At 41.9% G+C, this 25,325-nt stretch overlaps 1 long non-coding RNA gene across 3 annotated transcripts; it reads left to right on the plus strand.

Annotated features, from left to right (window-relative positions):
* Positions 1 to 10,363: 10,363 nt before the first annotated feature.
* On the plus strand, positions 10,364 to 24,957 carry LOC126948299 (uncharacterized). 3 transcript variants are annotated; one of them, XR_007723388.1, is made up of 3 exons: positions 10,364 to 10,474; positions 12,139 to 12,342; positions 23,451 to 24,957. It is a non-coding gene; the product is annotated as an uncharacterized LOC126948299 (long non-coding RNA). The 3 variants fall into 3 exon arrangements; XR_007723390.1 differs by lacking the exon at positions 23,451 to 24,957 and adding an exon at positions 21,566 to 21,864; XR_007723389.1 differs by lacking the exon at positions 23,451 to 24,957 and adding an exon at positions 13,857 to 15,238.
* The last annotated feature ends 368 nt before the right edge of the window (positions 24,958 to 25,325 follow it).

The following is a 25,325-nucleotide window of genomic DNA, read 5'->3' on the forward strand; positions in this document are numbered from 1 at the left end:
TTATTTATTATTTGCCAGGTTTGTGAAGATTTTATTTATTTTATAAGTCTTTTCAAGAGTCAGCATTTGGTTTTATTAAATCTATTTAATTATCTTTGTTTTCTTATTTCATTCATTTCTGTTCCTGCATTTATTAGCTCCTTACTTCTACTTTGTTTTGTTTATTAGTTATATAGCTTCCTTTTTTTTTTTTTTTTTTTTTTTTTTTTTTTTTGAGACTGGATGTCACTCTCACTCAGGCTGGAGTACAGTGGCATGATCATGGCTCACTGCAGCCTTGACCTCCCAGGCTCAAGCAATCCTCCAGCCTCTCAGCCTCCTGAGTAGCTGGGACTACAGGCACATTGCCACCATGCCCAGCTAACTTTTGTATTTTTGGTAAAGATGGGGTTTTGCCGTGTTGCCCAGGCTGGTCTCAAATGATCCTCCTACCTTTGCCTCCCAAAGTGCTGGGATTACAGGCGTGAGCTACTGTGTCTGTCTGTTAAATCTATTTAGTTACCTTTGTTTTTTATTTCATTCATTTCAGTTCTTATATTTGTTCTTTCCATTTTATTTATTAGTTATATGACTTCTTGAACTGTTAGATCATTAGTTTTTAAATTTTTCTTTTTTTCAAATATATCTGAATTATTTCCTCTAGGTTCTGCATTATCCGCATTCCATATGATATGTAGAGTTTTCTTTGGTATCCATTTCTAAATATAGTATTTTGTTATTTTTAAAATGATTTATTCTTTAACTCATGAAATATTTAGAAAAGTATTTCTTATTTTCCAAATCTGTTGGTTCATTTTTTATTTGTTTTGGATTTTTAATTGTGTTTTATTATGGCTTGGGAACTTGATCTGAATGATACTGAGTTTTTATTTACTGAGATTCCTTTTGATGTTCATTCAGTGTTCAAGCTTTATGAATGTTCAGTTTTTTCAAAAATGCTTCAAATGTGACAAAAATATGTCTCTAATGTGAGGTGCATGATTCCATTATTTTACATTTTTGAGGTCTCACTTTGTTTACAGTGTTCTTACAAGGTGGTTGCCTTTCGTTAGATCACAGGGCTTTCTGGGTCCCTGCCTAGCTCTCAGTTTAATTTTCTGAGTAAGGATTCCTGTAATCTGCGGAAAATGTAAATGTGAATACCATTTCCTTAAGTGGAATAGGTTTGGGGGTTTGATTTTATGTGAAAAACTTACTCTTTTTTATCCTTAGCAGCAGGCAGATTACAAACTCCCTTGACATCCATGGTGTTGAGGGAAAATGTATATTTATGTGTATAATTTTTCTAGCCTCCTTTTCATAGAGGGGGCTTCACAGGGAGTTCCAAAACTTGTGTTGCATTTATTAGAAATTTGAGAGGCTAATCCCTATATGAACACTTGGATTGATGATACAGAGGTACCAATTATAATTACATATACATACAACTATATGTGTATGTTTCTTATATATGCAAACAGATATATTTGCACACTATAACTTAGATTTTCACTGTAATGTGTGAACTAGTGCCTATTTCAAACACTGCTTTTGAACTTGATAGACATTGGTTATATATATTTTTAAATTATATTTAAAAAATTCTATCAAATTATCTGCAATCATTAATTAGGTTATTCAGAGCTGTCTCAGCAAACTTATTCTGTATTTGAGAAAATGGGAACTGAATGGACTTGTTTATCATCAATTTGTGCCATTGTCTACAGAAACTGAGATCAGCTTTGGCTAGTGTTTTCCTTCTGCTTTTTTTCAAAGAAGAAGATTTTTATAGTATGTGGGACAGGGACTTTTAATTTTCTCCACTACAACATTACCACACTCTACTGAGCTGATTGGAATTTTATTTAATCTTCCATCTTAAAGATGGAAGGCCTCCAAAGGCTTTTGTAGGCCCCAATTTGGGAGTATAATCACTCTGAATGAAGAAACAAAAGTAAGTAAACTGTGCGGTATTGGGGGGAATTAGGATTGGGGTGAGGTAAAGTCTTTTTTTAAAATGTACTAAAAACAAGATCTCCTTTGACTTTTGATAAAGTCAAGTTATCCTAAATGCTTAAACCATTTCACTTAATTCTTGGTAAAGATATCCATTAAATGTACTTTCATCCACTGTAGTTCTGAGGGCGGTTGCTTTTTGACTCGTTTATTTTTCTTAGGCATTGAGAGAGGAGGGGTAGGAGCTTTCCACAAAGGAGGCCCAAGGTGGTCCATTCCTCCACGCTGGCTGTCTCCTCACTAGGCCAGCTCATCTTCCTCTAACTCAAAACAACAAATAGTTTCTCTCAAGAAAAGTGGTTTTTGAAACCATTATTTTTGCTATTTGACAGGCAGGAATGTTTGTTTGTACTAACTCCAGCTCCAATCATAATACTGTACACATGGTGCTCAAGAAGCTGGGTGGTTCAGAAAGAAGTAATGCTTCCAATGATGGTGGGCATTTTCCAAGTATTTGATCTGTGCCAGGTGCTGGGCTAAGAGCTATAGGGCTCTTGTTTGATCCACAGGCCAGTTCTGCGAGGAAGGAGCAGATCATTTATTCTGATATTCAGAGCTTGCCAGGGTTTGGATCCTCATTTACTGTTGCTCTGCTGGTGTACACTGCCCAGGTGATATCCGTTATTATTATCCTCTACTCCTCATCCTGATCTTGACCTTGAAGTGTGAGCCAGTGTGATTGCCTGAGAGAATAATTCTTTAATGCATAAAAATAATTTATAAAAGTGCTCTTTGTTGAAAACCTTCCTTGAATGCCATTCTAGGAACATTTTCTTCTCATCATTGGCAGTGTGGGCTGGGCATGGTGGCTCATGCTTATAATCCCAATGCTTTGGGAGGCAGAGACAGGAGGATTGCTTGAGTCCAGGAGTTTGAGACCAGGCTGGCCAACATAGTGAGACCCTATCTCTATTCAAATATTTAAAAATTAAAAGAAATTTGGCAGCATGTTCAGGAAGGGCAAGACCCACTTAGATCATCTTATGACCATGAGACAGGATGGAGAAGGGAAGAAGGTGAGTCCTAAGCTGTAAAGGAAGATTGATTTATGGGATAAGTGAATGAATGACCAGAACTGTAGCTTCTGTTTCACAAAATGCTTTGTAATAGAGAGAACATGAGCTTTGTGATTAGACCAGGTTTGAAATGGCATCCCACTGCTTGCTGATGGCATCCTGGACATGTCATACAGGCTCTCTCAGACTCAGTTTCCCTGAGGAAAGAAAGAGCAAAAAAGTAAAAACGTTATGGTCAATGAAATCTCGTCCTATCAGAAAAGTAGGTTACAACAACTTGGTCTGTTAAATCAGAGCGTTATTGAGAATGCAAATCCTCAAAGACACACCTTCACTCTAGCACCGCTACTGATGCAGGAGAGTAGTGGGGGTGCTTGGCCATTGCTCAGTCTCTTGTGCACCCCCCCTCTGCTCAGAATTTGGTCTCCATAAGGAGCCAGGGCTTCTTGCAGGGAAGCTGATTTCCTGTCTTAGTTGGAGAAAATATCAGGATTGATCTGAAGCAAAATAATGATTTCAAGTGGTTTATGAGCCGTGGTGAAAGGACATAGGCATTGACCTAGAGAGCTTCCGCTTGCCTTTGGAAATGTGAACGTGGCCCTGAAAATGATAATTATAGTTCATTGAAAGACTTGAACTTGTAAAAAGTTCATAATATTTATAACAGAACAACTAAAATAAAGTTCAATAAAAAAGGAAGTCATAATAAGAGAGTAGATGTACTGCTGTGTTTAATTTTGTGTTGATTGTGGTAACAAGAGAAGTGTAATCCATGTGGGGTTTCTCCTTCTTTTGGGCTATGTCTACTTGCCAACGTCGGGTGTGGATGCACACTTGTTTCTGTCTATGTGAGGAGAGAAGGAGAGCACAGCTGTGTTTGGCTCTGGCCGTGTTGGGTGGGCTCTGTGTGTTGGTAGGAAGGTAGGCTTTGGGCTTCCTGCAAGTCATTGGTGGCACTGGCTGGTCCCCCTGCCTTGTTTCACACTCCTGCTTTAGGTCTCAGCTTAACGGCCTGTTTCTCAGTACGCTTCCCACCCAGATTAGTTTACTTCTCTCAGAACCTTTCCCTTGAGAATTTATCACAATAGGCAGTTGTGCAGTTATGTGTATGATTATTTGATTAACGTCTTCCTCTCCCACTGAGCTGTGATCTCCATAAGGGCAAGGCCCACGTCTGTTTTGCTCACTATGCTATTTCCTAATACCTGGCACAGGTACATCACAGGTTCTCAAAATACACTTGACACATGAATAAATGGCATAGTGCTGTACCATCCTTTGTAAATGTAACATTTGGCTTGATTCCCCACCAGTACAGGGTATAATTAACATGCAAATTTTCTACCCCTAACACAATAAAGGTTTACTCTTGAATTTTATTCTCTATAACTTAACAGTAATTTGATTACTTTAGCTTTTGCATCTCTGGCCTCCAGAAAAAGAGAATAATCATAGACTCATGGCACTAAAGGGGACCCTGTTATCTCAACTGGACAATTTAAACATTAGACTAACATTAAGCAATCCAGTCAAGATAAAAGAGCTTCCTAAAATTTCGGCAAGGTAAGGAGGTCGGGAAGGGAGAGCGCCCTGGGTTGAGGGAACAGCATGTGCAGAGCTCTGAGGTGGGAAGGTGCCCATCTGCAATGCTTGAGGAGCTCATAGAAGTCCAGAGTGGCAGGAACAGGACGGGGAAGGTGAAGTGGGCAAGTGGGCAGGAGTCAGATACCCCTCTGATGGGAATGTTCCCCTGCCGGAGTCATATGTTGAAATCGAATCCAAATGCAATGAGTATTAAGAGAAGCTTGCATGAATGGAATTCGTGCCTTATAAAAGGCACCCAGGGAGCTCATTTTTCTCTTCTGCCATGTGAGCTTACAGTGAAAAGACTCCTGCATATGGGGAAGTGGCCCTCACCAGACACCAAATCTGCCAGTGCCTTGATCTTGGACTTCTCAGCTTCGAGAACTGTGACCAATAGTTTTTTTTTCTTTGATGGTTATGCAGTCTAATGTACTTTGTTACTGTGGCTCAAATGGACTAAGACAGATACCAAGTTCCAAAGACAGTATTAGGCATTCGGCCTTTGTTCTAAGCGTGGTGTGGGGCCATTAAAATGTTCAGGTAGAGGTGTGACTTGTTCAGACTGTGTCTTCAGAGGCTCACTGACTGCCCTGCTGTCAATTGTGGACAGGCAGAGTGGATGCAGAGTACCCTCAGTGAGGAGGGTATGACTGCAACACTTAGCACTCACTCAGGATGGAGCTCCTTCTCCTCCATGCCGTCTACCACTTTAGAGCACATCAGGTTACATGATATTTATAAAAATGACCTTTCTTAGCAACCCAGTGCACTGGACCCATGGTGGGGCTTTGAGGGGCTTCTAAGGTTTCAAAAGTACCCCATGAGTGGTTAGTATTGTAATTATTACTGACTCAAGGGGGATGAGGCCTCTGAAATCACAATGACCACATCCTGCTACACCCCTCATATCCTTTTTGAGTTCTCTCCAACCCTAACTCTACTTTGCCTGAGAACATGATCCTCCAGAGCCCAAGGGAGTATGGCCTTAGGCCATATCTTGAGCAATCTTAATACTTTATAAAATTCAATTCTGTTTCCTCCTACTGACCTGCAGAACTTTTACATACATCATTTGAGGATTAATTATGAAATTTAGGAAGATGTCCAGGTAAACAGATATGCTGTCTTTCAGAACCTCAGTAGTGAGAAGTGAAGTAATTTTTCTCTGGTGGAATTATTAGTGGAGCTATTTTTTGTGTGTATGTAGTGTTAATTTTTCATCACGAATAGTAGGGCACCAACCTTCTGGAAATTCAAGCTAGTTTTAAGGAAATGGAGTAAGACTTAGGACTACATGTATCACTACATCTTAGATTCAGCAATTAAAACAGTTTATTTTGGGATACATTGTGTAAGAGAGTACTTTGTTCTTCTCTAATGAAAGAGAGATACTTATTTTATCAAAAGATATCAAATTCATTATTTCTGCCTCTTGGAGCCTGGGGAGGCCCATGAGAACAGGGCTTCTGAAACAGCAAACATGTCTGCAAGGCTGTGCCCTGAGGCCACTTTTGCTAGAAGCGGCATCTCTGAACCAGAGGGAGCACACAACTGTTCTTGAAATTGAAGGTGTTTATGCCCGAGATGAAACTGAATTTTATTTGGGAAAGAGATGTACTTATATGTGCAAAGAACAACACAGTGGCCCTGGCCGCAAATCAAACAAAACCAGAGTCATCTGGGGAAAGGTAACTTGTGCCCAAGGAAAGAACAGCGTGGTTTGTGCCAAGTTCCAAAGTAACCCTCCCGCTAAGGCCATTGGGCACAGAATCCATGTGATGCAGTACCACTGGAGGATTCAAATTCATTGAAAAGTAAATAAATACAATTTTAGGTTTGTTCATTTGAAAAAAACATGTGGGTATCTAATGTCTATGTGTTGGCAGGGCCAAATAGTGAAACAAGGATCTTCAAGGCGAAGGCAGCATGTTGGGCTCCCTCCTTCTGACCTGCCCTTGGCAGCACATAGGCAACCTGTCTACAAGGTCCTTCCACTTGCTGCCTGCTCCACTGTCCCAGGGGGTCATTGATGGGTGTCTTATTTTTTATTTTATTTTATTTTTTTAGACAAGGTCTCACTCTGTAGCCCAGGTTGGAGTGCAGCAGCACGATCAGAGTTAGTATGGGATGAACTGTTGGGGAGGGGGCTGGACAATAGGACTGGACTAAGAGATCTTAGTCCTTACTAAGGAATATAGGCCACAGTGGACATCTGTTGTGCAGCTCAACAAGAAGCAAGGACCAACTCTTAGTTCTCTGAGGTGAGTTTTCAGGAGTGACGGGGGAGATGTTTTGAGGACATCCTGAACCCACACCATAGGTGCCTCTGTAACCAAGTGGAGAGAGGCCCTTGGTTATAGAGTTGGGGGAACCTGGATGCCTCTGGTACACAAAGAACTCTGCAGTGGGGGCTTAACTTCCATCCTTGGGAAGGTCCCCACCTACCTTCCTGGTCTTGAGGGATTCTCAGATGGAGGCCTGCCTGTAAGTGGCTCCTCCATTGTGTTCTGTTAGGAGGGAGGGATGGATTGATGGAAACTGAGTGGAAGTGTTGTTGAAAACTTTTGTTTTGGCTAAAAATAAACGATTGAACTTAAATACTGCTTGGAAATAATTCTTTGTTTTACCAGTCAACTTTCCCTCCTATTCTTCATGGTGGTTACCTTAATATTTATTATTCGCCAACCTCCCAATCTAATTCCTTCACCGTCACTTTAAGCAACCACTCATTCCTTTTACCTTTCAGAAAAAATAAAAGCCTCTACCTGCCACCAAACTTACAAACTTACTAGCTCCACCCCATTCTCCTCTTTTTGTTGTGATGGAAGGAGTGTCCCTCCTCCTCTCCAGGGTGAATCCCTACACCTGCACTCTGTGCTCTTTCTCCTCTAGCTTCTCCCTTTCTATAACCTTCTCTTTCTCTAGTTCTCCTGCCCCTTTCTTTCGTTTCATCATGCTTAAGTGTTGCCCATCTTCAACCAGCAAACTAAGCAACCAACCAACCACTTCTTAAATGGAAAAACAGGCATTCTTATTCCTGGTTAGTAGCATGTAAATTGGTGCAACTTTTTGGAAAGCAAATTAGCAACATCTAATGAAATTTAAATGTCCATGCCCTTTGATCCAGCAGCTCCACTTCTATGAATGCATTTTAGAAGTGCATTTGCACACACTGAGACATGGCTGAGAACGTTCACTGTGGCATTGTAACAAACAGCGCAAATATCCATCAGCATGGGTTTGGATTGTCATGTTGCTATGAAATAGAACGTGGTTGAGCTGGATATTACCTGTGTGCGTTATTCAGTGGTATTCAGAGAAACAACCAATAGAGATTCTCTCTCTCTCACACACGCGCACGCACATGCGCATGCACGCACACACATCTATCTATCTAAATTATAAATCCTCCACAGGGGAGGTCACTGGAGGACCAGCAGAGGAAGGGTCATCTCTCCCAGCTGTGTCAGGAGAAAACCAGATGACTTCCAATGTCCTGTGAGTCTAAATTTTTATATCATTAATATAACATTGTCAATAAAGTTTTAAAGCTTAATTTAGAAAAGAAGCATAGAATGTGCTTTATCATTGAGGAGACCCTGGTAGCACTGTCCCCTGGATGACATGAATCCCTCTGGGTTCCTGGCAACAAGTCACTGGGCACAGGGCTTCTACCCTGCCTAAGGAATTTCCATGGCTCGCTTCCTCTAGAACCCTGGAAGGGGGACCTTTGATCAGCTGGCCGGAGATTCATCTCCACTAAGAGGCTTCCTTCCCACAAAAGCCTCCAGTCACATCCTTGGTTAGGTTTTGCCGCCTCCTCTCAGTCTCAAAGTCTATAGCAAAAGGTAGAGCTGCAGGGGTTTCTTCTCCTGGAGCACAAGACGGGCTGCATGCAGGGATGCCTGGTTTAAGCATATTTTTCTTGGGGTGATGAGTGGCTTGGGAAGGACATGCATCATCTTGCTGCCCTCCTCTGCTAATTTAAGCTGCACCGTGCTTGTGGTGTTTGCATCAGCCCTTAATTTTGACAATACAAATAACTCTAGGGCAACACTGTCCAATGGACCTATCTGTGATGATGGAAATGTTCTGTAATATCTATGCTGCCAAATATGGCAGTCAGTAGCCACATGTGGCTATCGAGCACGGGAAAGGTGGCAAGTATGACTGAGGAAGTGAGTTTTAAATTAAATTTAAATTCATTTAAATTTAAGAAAGCACATGCAGCTAGTGGCTGCCGTATTGGGTAGTGCAGCTCTAGGCCCTTAAACAGAGTTAGTGTGGTGTTGGTTAAGCTCTAGCCTTGGAATGTTAAACTGATCTTCTTGAAATGTACTCTGATTCTTCAGCTGGAGAGCTAGTATTAACTATCTGTATTGCCTTTAAACCAACCAATTAATCCATCAGCTAACCAGTTTACACCCCCCTGCCCACTCACTGACTTTCATGGCTTTCACAGCCATCTCTATGCTGATGCCTCCCAAATCCCAGATTCTCTGCTGAGATTCAGACCCAAATGTACAACCATGTGATGGACATCTATCTACACTTGGATGTCTTACAGGTGACTCAGATTCAACCAATTCAAATAAAATCGTTGTCTTCCCGCTTTCTTCAAACCTGCTTTTCTTCTACGAGCTCTAGCTCAGGAATGTCACCTCCATTCTCCCACTTGCTTGTGCTAGAAACCTGCAGCTTGGTCTTGACTTCCCCCCCTCTCTCATCCATCTCATTCAGTTTCCATGATCCATAAATTCTGCCTCCTAAATGATTCTTAAATTCTGCTGCTTCTCATCATCTCCACTGCCACTCCCCTGGTTCAAATCACTATTGGATATTTCTAAAATGCAAATCTGATCATGTCCCTTCCCTGCTTAAATTACTTCAGTGACTCCCAATTTCTCCCAGGATAAAGGCAAACCTTCTAACATGATCCCTATGTGATCTTCCCCTGGCATCTTTTACCTCCCCTTATCTTTGGCTGCTTCCTCCCCTTGCATTCTCTGTTCTAGGTTTACCCCAAATACATCACAGCATCTCTCATCTACGGGCCTTGACACCTGCTGCTTCCCAGCTGAGAACCCTCTCCTTGCCCACCTGCTTTGGCTTAATGATTGCTACCCATCTTTTAGGTGTCAGCATTTAGTGGTTACTTTCTCTGTGGCCGTCTGGGCCACATGTTCCTCTCTGTGCCTCCATAGGACCCTGCAATTTCCAGCTCTTCCACGTGACTGTAGGTTCCTTGAAAGCAGAGCTTTGTCTGTCTTGTCTACCACTGACACATAGTTGATGTTAAGCCTCCATAACAGAATCCTTAAATGGAGCATATTTGGGCCAGGGCTTCTGGGGATCTTCTTCCTGTGACTTCTTCAGCTACTTTCTGCACTCATGGAGATTTTCCTACATGCCAAATCCATGCTAGAGGGCCTGCGTGGTTCATGGAAAATGACAGCTGGAGCCCTGTCCTCCTGGTGCTGATCTCAAGAAGTAGTTCATTTGGAAAGAGCAAGAAGAGAGGCCTTTCTCCCTATACCTGAACATAGAGCCACTTGGTTAATCAGCATACGTTCCCAGGGCAGCCTCAAACAAATTGGTGGAGTCTATGTAAGTTCACAGGATGGACAAGCCCATGTGAACAGACTACCAAATAGAAATTGCCAACACTCTCTCATATTGTGGTAGGATAAGCTTACAGCTCTCAGGTGCAAGGTTTTATTTATTTATTTATTTATTTATTTATTTATTTATTTAGAGACGTAGTCTTGCCCTGTCACCCAGGCTGGAGTGCAGTGGTGTGATCTCTGCTCACTGCAACCTCCACCTCCTGGGTTCAAGTGATTCTTCTGCCTCAGTCTCCCGAGTAGCTGGGACTACAGGTGCGTGCCCACCATGCCCAGCTAATTTTTGTATTTTTAGTAGTATCAGATAGAAGTGCTGGAGCCAAACAGTGTTTCACCATGTTGACCAGGCTGGTTTTGAACTCCTGACCTCGTGATCTTCCCACCTTAGCCTCTCGAAGTGTTGGGATTACAGGCATAAGCCACTGCACCCGGCCTAATTTCTTATTCTTTTAAAAATATTTTTTGAGGGTCTCCTGTGTGCATCTGTTCTAGATGCATGTAGTTAGAGCTGAGCACTCCAAAATGCACACAAGCAGCCATGTCTCTGGAAGTAACCGTCCCACAGAGTGCAGGAGCCTTTTAAAGACTGTGCTCCTCTTATAGTCATCTTATTTCCCAAAGTCAGAGAGGTTGAAGTGCAAAGAGTATACATTTTGCTAAAAAGGAATATTTATAAAACTGAAAGTGTATTGCACCTCCTGATATTTTTATGAGTAAATAAAAGCAAAGTAGCCAGAGCTAAAGAAATGCCTTTAGTGAAGGCTCTACACTTGGAAGTCTGAGCAATTGCAGAGTGAGACCAAGAGTTCTCCTCCATTAGGATACTCCTCCTGCAACTAGGAAGGGGCTGCTCTGATATTAACTAATGGGGCCCACATTGAACCTGGTGGTTTCCTGAGGATACAGGAGAGGAGACACAGAATTCCAGCACTAGAAAACACCAAAAAAAAGGGGTCCAGATCAGGGAACAGTTTCTCAGTTACTGATGGACAATGGTTTAATCATTGTTCCAATGGGAAGAAGTACCCAAGGTTGGTGGTGGGGGTGGGAGTAGGGGAAGTAGGGAATCAATTGACTTCTGTAGTCACTCTGAGTGAGAGGGACAGGCAGCTGGCCAGTGCCCCTCCCACTGCCCTCCTGGCAGAGAAGGAAAGAGAATGACTATTTCTCTGCCTTAGAGTTAAAGCACCAAGAGAAACGTGAGAATGCTTGCGGGAAGCCAACCACATTTGCTCTTTGTTGACTTTTGTTAACAAGTGTCACTTGGTGTCACACTCTCTTCCCATATTCCCATCCTCAGCATGAACACATATGTGGGAAATACTCTAGGATTTGCAGCGATTTTTGGGAAACCTTGTCCATTCCACACCAGGCCCACATTCTGGGGGTGGGTTCCAGGCCCACAATGGCTCCTTCCTCTGCACCCACAATTTGGCTGTCTGTGGTCACTGGTTTAAATTTTCCTTTATTCACATTTTGCCTCCCCAAATGGATTGTAATACCTTTGAAGATGGGGAGTATACCTTGCACATCAGTGGTGCCTGCTTCGTATATAACAACACAGAGGTCATTAAAATGCTGAGTGAATCAGATAGAAGTGCTGGAGCCAAGCAGAGTAGTTCCTAATGTGTGTTAGGCACTCACAGCGCATGAAGAATAATGGGCTTTACTATTGTTCGTTTGTTCACTCTTTCATTCATTCGAACGTGTGGGAAATGCCCAGTCCATTGGGTCAGTAGAGAAGCCACTTGCAGTTCTTCGTGTTGGTTAGAAAGGCTGAAGGGATAGACCCTCTGCACTAACACCCCCACATATCTGCATCTACTCTGTCTCCTTTCTATTTGTTATGACATTTTTGGCTTAGAAAAAGAAAAGATGAAACAAAGTTCAAATGAAATTCATTGTGTGTTTCCTCACAGCTTACACTTGGCAATCCTCTAGGGAGGACTTTGGCTGAACCCAGTGAACCAGGAGGAAAAGAATCACAACGTCTGGAGTTTGTTGACTAGAAAAATTCCCTGTGGTGTGACAGATTACCATTTCCCACCCAACCATTCTCATCAGAGAAACCAGTCCCATTTTCAACTGGCACGGCTAGTTGAAAGTTCTGCATGTTTCCCCAGGTATCTAAATAATATGCTTTTGTATTGATTTTGCAGATTAGGCAGAAACTTTGACTTCCTCCTATGAAAGATGAAGATTGAGCACTTTTGTTCCCCTATTCTTCCAATGTAATTATATTGTATTTTTTTAAATTAAGTAACTACCCAAAATTAACACTGTTATGATTATTATAAATGTTTTCCCCAGTAAGGCACACAGTGTACACTGATAATACTTCCTTGGTTATACAACTTCTTTTTCTCCCTGGAGTTCAAAATTTTCTTGTTTTGATATTTTTCTGTCCCTAATTCTCCTCCAACTCATTGCCAGGAGTGTTAATCTCCTCTTAATAGTTCAAACACATCAGGTAATCAACTGATTTTTTATTTTTAACACATCCCCTCTGGAGCCCACTGGCATCCTGCTCTGATGCGTCGTTCAGTTCTACTTAGTTGGATCCCTCTCTCTCGAATCCTTTGTATGCCTTTTTCCTAATTTGCTCCTTCATTTTGTGGAATATATTCAGTACCTTCCCAGTAAAGTATGTTTGGATTCTATTGGATTTTTTTTCCTGTTTTTGTATTTTTTTAGAACTGAAAGCTCATTTTTGTTGTATGAATAGTTTGTTCTTTTTCATAGATGCAGTTACATTCTCTGAAGATATTAATTATGGTTTTCCTGAAAGTTTATTCTGCTTTTTGTGCTGTCTTGGCTTTCTCTGAATATGTATATTTGATTATAATCCCCAGTAGTCATTGTTTATAAGTCTTTTCTTTGAGGAGCTCAGTTTCTCTCTAGAGAAGAAATTTCTAGCGTGCCGCCCCATGTGTCTAAGCTGAGTCACCAAGATTCTCAGATACAGTGGCGAAAGGCTGCTGGCTGTTTTCACCATTCAGCATGCTGACTGGCCCCTCATCCCCTTCTCTGGTATATCTTCTGTTGGATGAGAGAGGTGCTTGTCTGATGGAGTGGAGAAGTGATCCAAGGATCAAGCTGTATTTAGTATATCCTTTTAACCAACAAGGTTAAGGTCCCTGGGCCTCCAATTCTATGCCTACCAGGGGCTCTGGGGCCAGTCTGTTATCCTCCTGCCTCCTCACTGCAACCTGTGCCTGGTCTCTAAGTTACTCATCATTTACCACCTACTTTCCAGTTTCTGACATCGTGTTTACCTCTCTCTCTCCACACTTGTTCCTTTCTCTTTTAGCTTTGTCCTTGAGATGGTTTGTTTATTTGTTTGTTTTTTGCCTTTAACAAAATCTCGATACTGTAGTGAATTTTGGGGGTGGGAATATAGGCAAAAGACGATGTTCAACCCACTATTGTTATGGGTTAAATGTGTCCCTCAAGTTTCATGTGTTGGAAACTTAATCCTCAATGCAGCAGTGTTGAGAGGTGGCACCTTTAAGAGGTGATGAAGTCATCAGGACAGTCTTAGTGCCATTATTTCGGGAGCGGGTTAGTTATTGTGGGGTTGGATTCCTGATAAAAGGATGAGTTTGACCCTGTTTACTCTCTCTTTCCCTTCCACAAGAAAATGGCATACCCAGAAGGCCCTCACCAGATTCCAGCACCAGCCTCCAGAATGAGAGCCAAATAAATCATTGTTTATAAATTACCCAGTCTTAGGAATTCTGTTTTAGCAACACAGAACAGATCAAAAACAACCATGTTTACTTGGCTGGTTACCCAGTCTTTCTTGAAAGGGGGGAAAAAAAGCACTTGAAATAGTCTGTGGAAATTCTACCCAGTTTGGAAATGTTGCTGAATTCTCATGTCTCTAGATTCAGTTCACAACCCTCACTGAGCTGATGCTGCCGGGTAAAAGGTGAGCGATTACGGTGTGCTGACCATTTGAGTGAATAAATTAGTCAGGTGTTCACTGGTAGCACTGTTGACTCCTCTGAAAGCTAATGGACTCCGAAAACTCAGAAGAGGGGAGAGTATAGCAGCCTCAGTAAACTTGGGAGAAGTGGCTTCCATATCTGACTGCAATTTAGAATCACCCAGGAAGTTTTCAGAATTATAGATTCCTTGGGATGATTCCAGAACTAGTTGAATCCTAAGCTCATGAACTAGGTCCTGTATAAACTGCATTTTTACCAACAAACTACCCACTTGTAGCCTTCTTGTTATGTGAAAAGACACCTGTAGTGTTTAAGGCACTGTTAATCATATCTTTTGTTGCTTAGAGCTGAAAGTGTTCCTAACAGATCTGCAGGGCTCATGAGAGTTCTTTGACATGAGTGGGGAGGGTGTGTCCATTCAGGGGAGTGTGGATATAGAGTCAGGGCTCGGCAAATATCTCTGGGAATATGCAGCCAGCTGAGGGGCTCCTGGGGATGATGGGGGAAGGCTCCAGGTGCTCCCCAGACTTCCAGTGTGGACTTGCTCCTCACCATGTGCTCCTCCCCTCCCTCAGCCCAGCACACCTTCCTCTGGTCTCCCTGGAGGCACTGGGATGGGGCTGTCCATCCCTATCCCTGGTCCACATGTCTCTGTGCTTTGTGCCCCAAGCCTCGCTTTTTTGATTCTCAGATGCCGTTTTAGAGTCACAAATATGAATGTTGACATTTTTGGCTCTTTTCAATCCCTCTTTACCAACTGTACTCTTGTGGGAGGCTGTTTGGTCACTGTACAAGGAAGTGAGCAAAGAAAAACCCACAGATTATTATCTCAAGATAATATCTTGCCACACTTATTAATAACAATCAGCCCATTGTTGCATCCACTCCTACCCTACCTTCAGCAAGATAGCTGGGTTCACTCCCAGAAACCGCTGGAGGCAGATTATGCGGATCCCACAGAGATGGCAGAAAACAGAGAAATCTGGGGAGAGGGCAGTGGCTGGAGCCCAGGAACTAAAGAGTGCAGTGGGGATTTTTTATGTGCTTGGGGGAGGGAGTGTACTCCAGAGCCAAAGTCCCAAGTCAGGGAGGCAATGGGAGACAGCATAGCCCCAGAGGGTTGTGCTCATGGATGGGGAGAGGTAAGGGCTGTGGGTGGGGGTTCCAAGCAACTCTTTTTGTTAAAGAAGTCGCAAAGGTAGCCCAATTTCAAGGGTAAGGGAGATAGATTCTATCTCTTAATGAGGGAGTAGAAAGTTTCTGGATGAGCATGTGGAAACAAACATTTTGTGGCCATTTTTGGAAGATACAGTCTACTACAGCAGAAAGCATCCCACTAAAAGCCTGGTGCCTTGGGAACAGTAGGATAATCAGACTTTCACATAGTGGAGGGAATTCATTTCAATTCTAATGGCTAGCTGAAGGGAAGGGGTCATTTTTGACTAGGGCAAGAAGATACTGGTTTGGGAGCATTCAGGGGGCAGGCCAGGCCACTGGGGAGACAACTTTGTTTAAGACTTGGAGTCTGGGGTGCAGGCCAGAGTGAAGAGGAGGGATGGTTGTAGCCCCCTGACATGAGCCTGCTCATCCCTCGGGGTCAGCATTTCTCACCTGCCCCCATTGGTTTCCGCACAGCAAGCCTCGCACCTCCTGTGAACACTCTGCAGAGAATCCCGCAGTGCTTCTCTCTCTTCCTGTCACCCGCCACCCCTCATTCATTCCCATCCTTCTACCTCTGCACAACGTGCTCCCTTTAGGGGTCCCCCAGTGTCCTATATGTCCCTCTCTTGTTGTGCTTATTAGTCTGAACTGTCACATACTGGTTCTTTGTCCATCTCTAGTATAGGGCTGTGAGCTCATTGCGAGTAGGAACTATAATTTTGACCCCTGTCTTCCAAAATGTCTAACAAAGTGAGAGGCCTCAGTCATGTTCACTGAATGAATGAATGAATGAATGATCCAGCACTCATTAGGCCCTGAGAACACCTATCTCTCCCATCAGAGGCTAGTGGTATTTCTGAGGCTGAAAATGTTCTCCTCTATGCTTTTCCAGCAGCCAGCTCCCTTGGGCTCACCAAGAACCATGTCAACAGCCATACTTGCTGCACTGCTGATATATGCAGCTCCCTTATCACAGCCTCCCAGTTCTTGTCTTCCCTCTCTTCTGTTAGATGCTTGTTTTTCACCATCAGGGTGACAAGGTCCCTCAGATAGAAAGTGGCAAGACCACAGTTTGCACCGGGTCCCTGTCTTTTATTAGCAGCGTGACTGCCGCAGCCGACTCTTCCCAGCTTGTGTTCTAAACATGCACCCTCACCCACATCGGTTCTTCCCTCTCTTCCTTACATTTTCAACTGCTCTCTCTTTCTATTGCTTCCTTCCCCTTAGAATATAATTATGTGCAAACAACTCCTATTTTAACCCATTTCCACCCATTGACCAAAAGTTTCTTTCTAAATATTGCCTGTTTTGCTTTCACACCCAAGTTTCTTAAAAAGCATCCTGTGTCTCTTTCTTATGAACACGGTCCCCTGCTGTCTTCCTTTTCCTCTTTTCCATGCTTCTGCGATGGGCCAATTACTCCCTGGGTGACACATTCTTTCTAGGGGGTTTCACACATTCAAGTTTTCTTGGCTTGAAAATCACCGATCTTTTCAAGGTAACTTTTCGGCATTCTGTTCCCATCTGGCAGGTGTTATTTTTATGAATTGGCAGTGGGGGGAGATAATTTTGCTTATATAGCTGTGGGTTTTTGGCCTCTCATGCTATGTACTCACATACTACCTAAATGGAGTTGATCTGTACAAGGAGAGAAGGTGAAGCTGAGTTACCTGGGAGCTCGAGAAGCAGAACATTTCGATTGAACACTTGGTTGCTATTGTGCCAATAACTTTTCTCTTTTCCACTCTCCTGAGCAGCAGTACCATGGCTTGAACTCCGTGTCATGCTCTTTGCATCAATTCTGGGCAAAGTCAACTTGCTTTCCCGTAAGTAGTAGAACTACGGGAAAGTAAAAAGATTTCTTTCCACCTCACAAGGGAGTGGCTGAAGGCCAGTTTTAATAGAAACGATGCTTTGTTACTCAATATTAACATTATTTGTTTGTACTCTATTATCCGTTCATTATTGTCATGTTCTTCCTTAAAAGAAGGTGGGGCATCTGCTTGTTGGATTCAGGCAGAGCATGATTTTTAATGTGTATATTCTTGGTCTTAAGCCATGAAAGTGTTGTAAATCACCAGCAAGCAGCACTAAGTATTATCATCCTCTAGGCATTGAAAATTTGAAATGAGCTGCTGACCCAGATTCTTTGAAGAGAATACTGAGTCATAAAATGTTATTTCCTGTATTTAAAAATTACTTTTTTTCACTTCAAAGAAAATGAAGTGAAAAAAAATTCAGTCAAAGAAAATTAACTGGTGTTTGTTACCCAGTTATGTGTTTTGGTTGAAAGTTCTTCTAAGGAGTAATGTGATCCTCCTCCACCTTCTCTTTTTCCAGTGTGTTTGCTTCCCCTTTTCATTTTCTAGGTCATGTAAGAAATCTTTAAATTAATTGTACAGTTTTTTTTCCCACGATGCTCAAAATCCTCTAGTTTTTATCATCTGAGTTCAGGCATCCATGCATATGCCAGCAAATATTATTCTTTATAATAAAATTTCCTCCTGTAATCATCAAAGAGATAAATCAGACTTCAAATCCCAACATCAATGCATTCATTTCTCAGAAATACTCTGTGCTCATAACAACTTCCATTTCTGCCCAACCATGTGCATCTCTCCTATGGCTCTGAAACTGCATGAGTGAGGAGTAATCAGGGTTCCTCAAACATGGTGCTGGAAATTTTGTGTGAAATGAGTTAAGAAGCACAACTGTGTGACAAGAACCAAATGGTATACTTTTCCAGGAGGAAGTCTTACTCTCCCATGATGTACTTACTGCAAGATAAAAGTACTGTTTAAACTAAAAATTACTGCTTTTGTCTTCTGAGTATTGTTTTTCTGGGGTCTTGTAATATAGCCTTAACATTTTTTTCTTAAGTTTTTGGAGTATCTTGAAAGGCCTATATTGACTTCTTTGTTTTTGTTTTTGGTTCTTTCTCCAAAAGGTGAGGATGAGTGGGAGACAGTAACACTCAGATTGCTGAAACACACAGTACTATAAAATAAGATGAAACTGAAATGTCAGGGTAGCTCTGGAGAGGGATGAAGAGCCTGGGAAAGGAGAAGCAGTGGAGATAAGAGCAGAAGGAAGGGGAGGACCCAGGGACTGGTGGTGGGATGAGTCTGAGGTCAGGACTGCCAGTAGAAAACCCCCAGGGCTTGGATGGACAAGGACCTTTTAAGAACAATGATTAGCTGTTTTCAATTTCAGGTTGCTATCGGTGAAGGATGTCCAGGTTCTTGGCATCTTGAACAAAGAACTGGGCAAAACACACAAACAAAGCAAGGGAAGAATGAGGCAACAAAAGCAGAGATTTATTGAAAATGAAAATACGCTCCACAGTGTGGGGGCGGGCCCGAGCATAGGGACACAAGGGCCCTGATACAGAATCTTCTGGGGTCCAAATACCTCCTAGAGGTTTCCCACTGGCTACCTGGTGTTTACCCCATTTAAATGAAGTGGTGGCCCCAATCCGTCTGGTTGATTTCCACTCAGAGGCTGAAGTGGTTACAAAGGTCACACTCCTATGCAAACTCCTAAGATTCACTTTAGCATCACAGGCTAAAGTGGAGTTACAAAGTTGCACTTTCAAGCAAAGGAAGACTTGGCTCGCAATCAGTCTGATTGGCTGTGAACAGCAACCAGTCAGAGGCTGAAGTGAAGTTATGAAGTTACACTTCTATGCAAACATCTGATTGGTTGCTTGGCACCAATCAGAGGCACTTTCAGTTTCCCATCTGCCCTGCAGAAAAGGTGGGGGTTTGCAAAGCGAGTAGCCTCTGGTCCTTTTGTTACTTAGGCATGGAAAGTTAGGGTTTTCCTTTTAATTTAGCTCTATGAAGTCAATGTGAAACAGCCTTAGGTTCCCTGCCTTCAGACCCTATTCTATCTCAAGGTTGTTCTGTTTGGTGGCTAGGCTCTGCTCCTCTGTGTTATCCCAAAACCTTCATGGAGAGCCTGCCGTATCTGGCAAATTTGTACAGGTAGATTTGGGGACTGAAGGCAGAAAAGGACCATTTTCACCTGGGAAAGAAGTGACATGAGGGACAAGAGGCAGGGGCATGCTTGGGGCCATAGGCCACAACCACCCCCATGCATCCCAGTACCCTTCAGGGTGGCATTAGGAAGGGCCGTGGGATCTTCCCACACAACTCTGGTGGGTTTGTGTTTGGGTCTGAGAAAAGTTGCACAAGAGGAACACAGGAAGTGGAAGGAGGCCAGGGCTGGGGAGAGGGGCCTGGGGAAGGGTGGGAAGGCTGCATGGCAGGACTGGAGGCTGGAGAGGGAGTTGTGGCTGTCAGGAGGGAGTGTGGATCGTGTAACAGCCTGGGTTCCCTTGAGATATTTGGCGGGGTGGGTGTGAGGGGGAAGAATCTGATAAAATACGTAAAGTTTTTTTGGCCAACTAAGTTGGAGCATTACAGGCTGGGGCTGTGTTACAGACTGGAAGTGGGGCTTGATAAGGAACTGATACATTTCACAACTGGTAAATTACAGTAAGCTAAAGTCCCATGACATTCCAGGGTCCCTCAGCCACCCACAGCACTCATAGAGATAATCGGGAAATCTCAGACTAACCAAACTTGTCCTGTGTATTTTCTTCCTGTGGTACAAATTAGACTACAAAGCTTGCAATAGAAGAAGAAAAGACAATCACTGTGTATTTCTGGGTTGTGGGTTCTGAAGCAAACTTGAAATTGAAGGTTAGAGCTGGGCAAATGTAGCAGAGTGATCTGTTTCTAGAGAAAGTGATTCTAATGCAGAGATTATGGCCTGAGATTTTGAGAGTGGGCAGTGAGTATTGTGGGGGCAGGCACTGGCCTGCTATGCAGACAGGATGGAGAGAGATAAATGGTCCTCTTGAAATAGTAGCTCTTGGGGTAGATATTACTGATGACACAGCAGAACTGAGTGATATGCTCCTTGCTGGGGAGGAAACCAGCATTTTAAAATTCTCTACATATTTATGACCCTTTGGACGGTAATCCTGGAGCACTTTGCTGTTCTAAGTGTCTGATGAGGACTCCTGAGCTGCCAGGTTCTAAGATGCAGCTGCCAGATTATGTTTATTTTTTGACAAAAACAGGAGCTGGTGGATCCCAAATCTGGGACAGGGCCCTGGTGTCCTGCGGACCCTGATTGGAATTCATTTAGAAAAATGCAGATGGGCTGCACTGTTTCTTACTTAAGGATATAATATACCCATAATGCTTTAAATGAAGTGCCGGAGATGTTTTCTAGAGGTCTTACTGAGCAAGAGATCTAGCGGGCCAGACAAAGCTAACCATCAAACTGCTGCCCCTGTTTGAGTCCCTGAGATAACTTCACGCCAATCAGGACTCATACAAGTCTGGAGCTTTGTGATAATGAGTTCAGAATTAGTAGTGTTTCACTCTTCAGACTTATCTTGAATTCTATCAATGACTTCCCTCAGTGGAATTTATTTATTTATTTTTGAGACAGAGTGTCTCTTTGTTGCCCAGGCTGGAGTGCAGTGGCATGACCTTGGCTCACTGCAAACTCCGCCTCCCAGATTCAAGTGATTCTCCTGCTTCAGTCTCCTGAGAAGCTGGGATTATAGGCATGCACCACCAAGCCCAGTTCATATTTTGTAATTTTAGTAGAGATGGGGTTTCACCATGTTGGCCAGGCTGGTCTCAAACTCCTCACCTCAAGTGATATACCTGCTTTGTCCTCCCAACCTCAGTGAAATTTAGATCTGTCAGTTTCTTACTTTTTGTATTTTGAAGCTATGTTATTGGGTGTGTTAAGATTTAGGACTGTGATATCTTTCTGTTGGATTGAGTCCTGGTCATTATAAAGTGCCCCTCTTTATGTTTGGTAACACTTCTTGCATTACAATCCCCTTTGTCTCATATTAGGATAGCTACCCCAGCTCCCTTGTGGTGAATATTTACATGGTGACTCTTTTTCTGTCCTCTCACATTCAATCTGTTTCTTATACTTAAAATGTGGTTGTTGTAAGCAACATATATTTTTGTCCAGTGTTACAGTCTTGGCTTTTTACTTGGGTTATTTAGTTAATTTATACTAAAACTGATACAGTTGAGTTTAGTTCTACTGTCTACTATTGTATTCTATATGTAGACCTGTCTGTTTTATGTTTCCTTCTTTTCTTACCTTTTTTTTGATAAAATATTTTTTATTATTCTATTTTACTCCTTCACTAACTTGCCATAGACTTCATTACTGTCTGCTTCCATTTCTTCAGTGCTAATCTCTGGCTGCCTTCATTTCTGGGTTCCATCAATTGAAGAGGAAAAGTAACAGATTCTCCAAGTGCTCAGGGTGAGCAATAGATGGTTTAAGCTTAGAAATGAATGGGCTGGAAGGATAAATAGAGATAAATAGAGATGGAAAATCACATTCTTTGAAGGGATCCATGAGATACATGGTTTTATAATGGAAGGGGCTGCATTTTCAACAACAGAAAAGAGAAATAATGTCAGTTATTCTAAATATTGTATAGTAAAACTTCCTGGGCTCTAAATGTAGCCATGTTTCCCAATTTTATTACACTTACAGATACGTCTATACTTTGAGAAGAAGTCATGCTATTGACATTCTGAAGTCAAAATTAAGTATCACTTATTATTTAATGGCTTAATTTTCTGTAATCCGTGGTTGAGTTTAGTAAAAGAAACTGGTATTATCTGATACCTGTTCTATCATCTTTCCTCTTCCTGGATTTCTTTTTGATTTTATTTATTTATTTATTGAGACAGGGTCTCACTGTGTCACCCAGACTGGAGTGTAGTGGTGCCATCTTGGCTCATTGCAACCTCTGTCTCCCAGGTTCAAGTGGTTCTTGTGCTTCAGCCTCCTGAGTAGCTGGGGTTATAGGCAAGCACCACCATGCCTGGCTAATTTTTGTATTTTTAGTATAGACGGGGTTTCACCATGTTGGCCAGGCTGATCTCAAACTCCTGACCTCAAATGATCCACCCGCCTTGGCCTCCCAAAGTGCTGGGATTACAAGCGTGAGCCACCCCGCCCAGCCTCTTTTTGATTTTAAAGAAGGAGTTTTTACTTCTGTGTTTCTAAAGCTAATATTCCCAGCTCCTAGCTACCCTTACCCACCTCCTGTGGAATATCACCTTCACGTGTTTTGGCATGTTTACTATCACCCTTTCTGTTTCTCCTCAGAATATATCTTCTGTCTCTCCTGCCATTTCTAGTTACATGCAGTCTCTTGGATCTCTTTTCCAAGAGGTCTGTACCCTCTACTTCCATTTTCTATTTACTCATTTCTTCCTTTCTTTCTTTCTTTCTTTCTTTTTTTTTTTTTTTTTTTTTTTTTTTTTTTTTTTGAGGTGGAGTCTCTCTCTATCGCCCAGGCTGGAGTGCAGTGGCGCTATATCGGCTCACTGCAAGCTCCGCCTCCCGGGTTCACGCCGTGCTCCTCCCTCAGTCTCCCGAGTAGCTGGGACTACAGGCGCCCGCCACCATGCCCGGCTAATTTTTTTTTTTCGTATTTTTAATAGAGACGGGGTTTCACCGTGTTAGCCAGGATGGTCTTGATCTCCTGACCTCATGATCCACCTGCCTCGGCCTCCCAAAGTGCTGGGATTACAGGCGTTAGCCACCGTGCCCGGCCTACTCATTTCTTTTTTAAAAAATTTTTCTCGACAGGTTTAATTTCATCAGGTCATTTAAAAAACTGATGCATATAAACACAAAAAGAGTTCAGATTTTGACTTCCTGCTGGCAGAAACATAAAAAGAAAAAAAAGAGTTCAAATTTGTATATTTAAAAAATGGATCCACAATAGCTGAACGTATTTATAGAGTACAAGTGATATTTTGATACATGCATACAATATGTATAGAGCTCAATTTTTTCTCTTTAATTAAAAATTTTATATTATTATTTACTCATTTATTTGTTGATGTATTAGGATATTTTCAGCTACATGTGACAAGAAATCCAACTATTAATGTAGCTTAAATAATGAGGACATTAGTAATCTCACATGACAAGAGTTCAGAGACAGGGTTGTTTGAGAACTGGTGAAGTGTTCAGTGATGATATTCAAGACCCAAGCTCTTTTCATCTTTTAACACAACCATTCTTGGTATGTTGGTTTTCATCCACAGTCTTATCTTCTCATGGTTGCAAGATGGCTGTCGTAACTCCAGGCGTCACACTTCACACAACTACATTCAAGATGGAAAAAAATAGTTTTCTTCTCACGTATTTTCATCAGAAGGAAGGCATTTCAAAACCTCCTTATCAGACTTCTATGGGGCCATTTCTCAGAATCAGGTCACATGATCTGGCAGCAAGGACTGGGAAAATGAGTAGATGATGGTACTTTAATCCTCTATAGTAAGAGATGGTTTTGATAGCAAGTGATATTTTGGAATGTTATGGTCTGTGGTAAGAAACCAGTGGTGTTTACCACAATTAACTCTTTAAATTTACCTTCTGGTCTTGAGCTCCAGACTCATATAACCAGTTGCTACTGGAAATTTCTATTGGAAGACCCGCTAATATCTCAAATTCAATGTATCTGCCCTTTCTCCCTGTCCTTGGCTCTTCTCCATACTCCATCTCAGGGAACAGCACCACCATCTATGCAGCTGTCAAGCCAAGAACCTCGGTGTCATCTTTGCCTCCTCTCTTTCTTATCCTTTTTCATCACCTTATATGATTGCTTCCATCACCTAAAGGCCCCTCACATCCACCCACTTCTCTCCATCTTTATGTCCTCATTGCCACTATCCTGTGTTGTCCATTTCTGAACTGCAGAACAGTGCTTAACTCAGAGCAGTAAGTCAATCTGTGGGATGAATGTTTCCAAATGGGAAACAAACATTTTAAGATAAACAATGACTACTATCTTGCCTTATCAATTAGCCTCTTTTCACCCATTTTTTGTTGGGTGGGTGGAAGGCCAGATGCAGCAGGATGGGTTATTGACAGAAGAGAATTATAAAGGATATAAAGTATTTTAACTCTCTGTCAGTCCTATACTAGCCTGTGTCTCTCTCCTTGTGCTCTCCTCATATTAAGAAACAGAGGATGTTGTCCGGGAGGTCATAATAACCTAACTGAATAAAATTCTGAAAGCCAATTTTCGATTCCCAAGCGTATTGGCTATCTAGAATTTCCAAGGAACTTGATGTATCAGAGTAATGCAGAAAAGCAGGACCTCAAGCACCAGGGTTTTATAGCACCTATAAAACATGTTTTACAGTTTCTGTTCAATTGTATGCTGTTAAGCTAAATATTTGACATCATATGGCACTTCAAGCACATTGATTTATGGTAAGTCAGCAATTGCATCTGTAATAAAAAGTCCAAAGTATGGGTTTTAAAAGTAATCTACTGTATTTATTATTGACATAAACAGTTACCTGCAGTCCATTTGAACATCATCTTAGGTTTAACTCATGTATTAAAGATATTATGTTTTCCACTCAGCAAGGTCACCTTGAAGGTGAAAACTGTATGTGGTTGAAAATGAAAAAGATTGAATGTATAAAGATAAATATTTTGAAAATAAATGATATATAGTATTTCATTTTTGTATACTCCTAATTAATAATCATATTCTGTTTATTTTTTACACCCACCTTCTTCTCCCAATCTCCAACTCCAGCAACCACTAATCTGTTTTCCATCTCTATAATTTTGTTATTTCAAGAATGCTATGTAAATGGAATCACATAGTCTGTAACCTTTTGAGATGGACTCTTTTTTTTTTCTTTCACTGAGCATAATTCTCTTGAAGTCTGTTTACTTTTATGTGGATTGTCTGTCTCGTGCTTGTTTCACCAGGGTAGTTACAACTAGGGTGGCAAAATTTGACTAATTCAAGAACTACTTCAATATAAATCAAAATAAGAGAGTCTAAATTCTAAGTAATTTTTTAACAGGGAAAGATTATTTATAATTATGAGTCCATGGTAATGAGTGAGGAATGTTTATTTTTAGACAGTGTTAGAGCAAATTTGGACAAAAATACA

The sequence above is a fragment of the Macaca thibetana genome, chromosome 2 (assembly GCF_024542745.1).
Source record: "Macaca thibetana thibetana isolate TM-01 chromosome 2, ASM2454274v1, whole genome shotgun sequence".
NCBI classification, from domain to species: Eukaryota; Metazoa; Chordata; class Mammalia; order Primates; family Cercopithecidae; genus Macaca; species Macaca thibetana.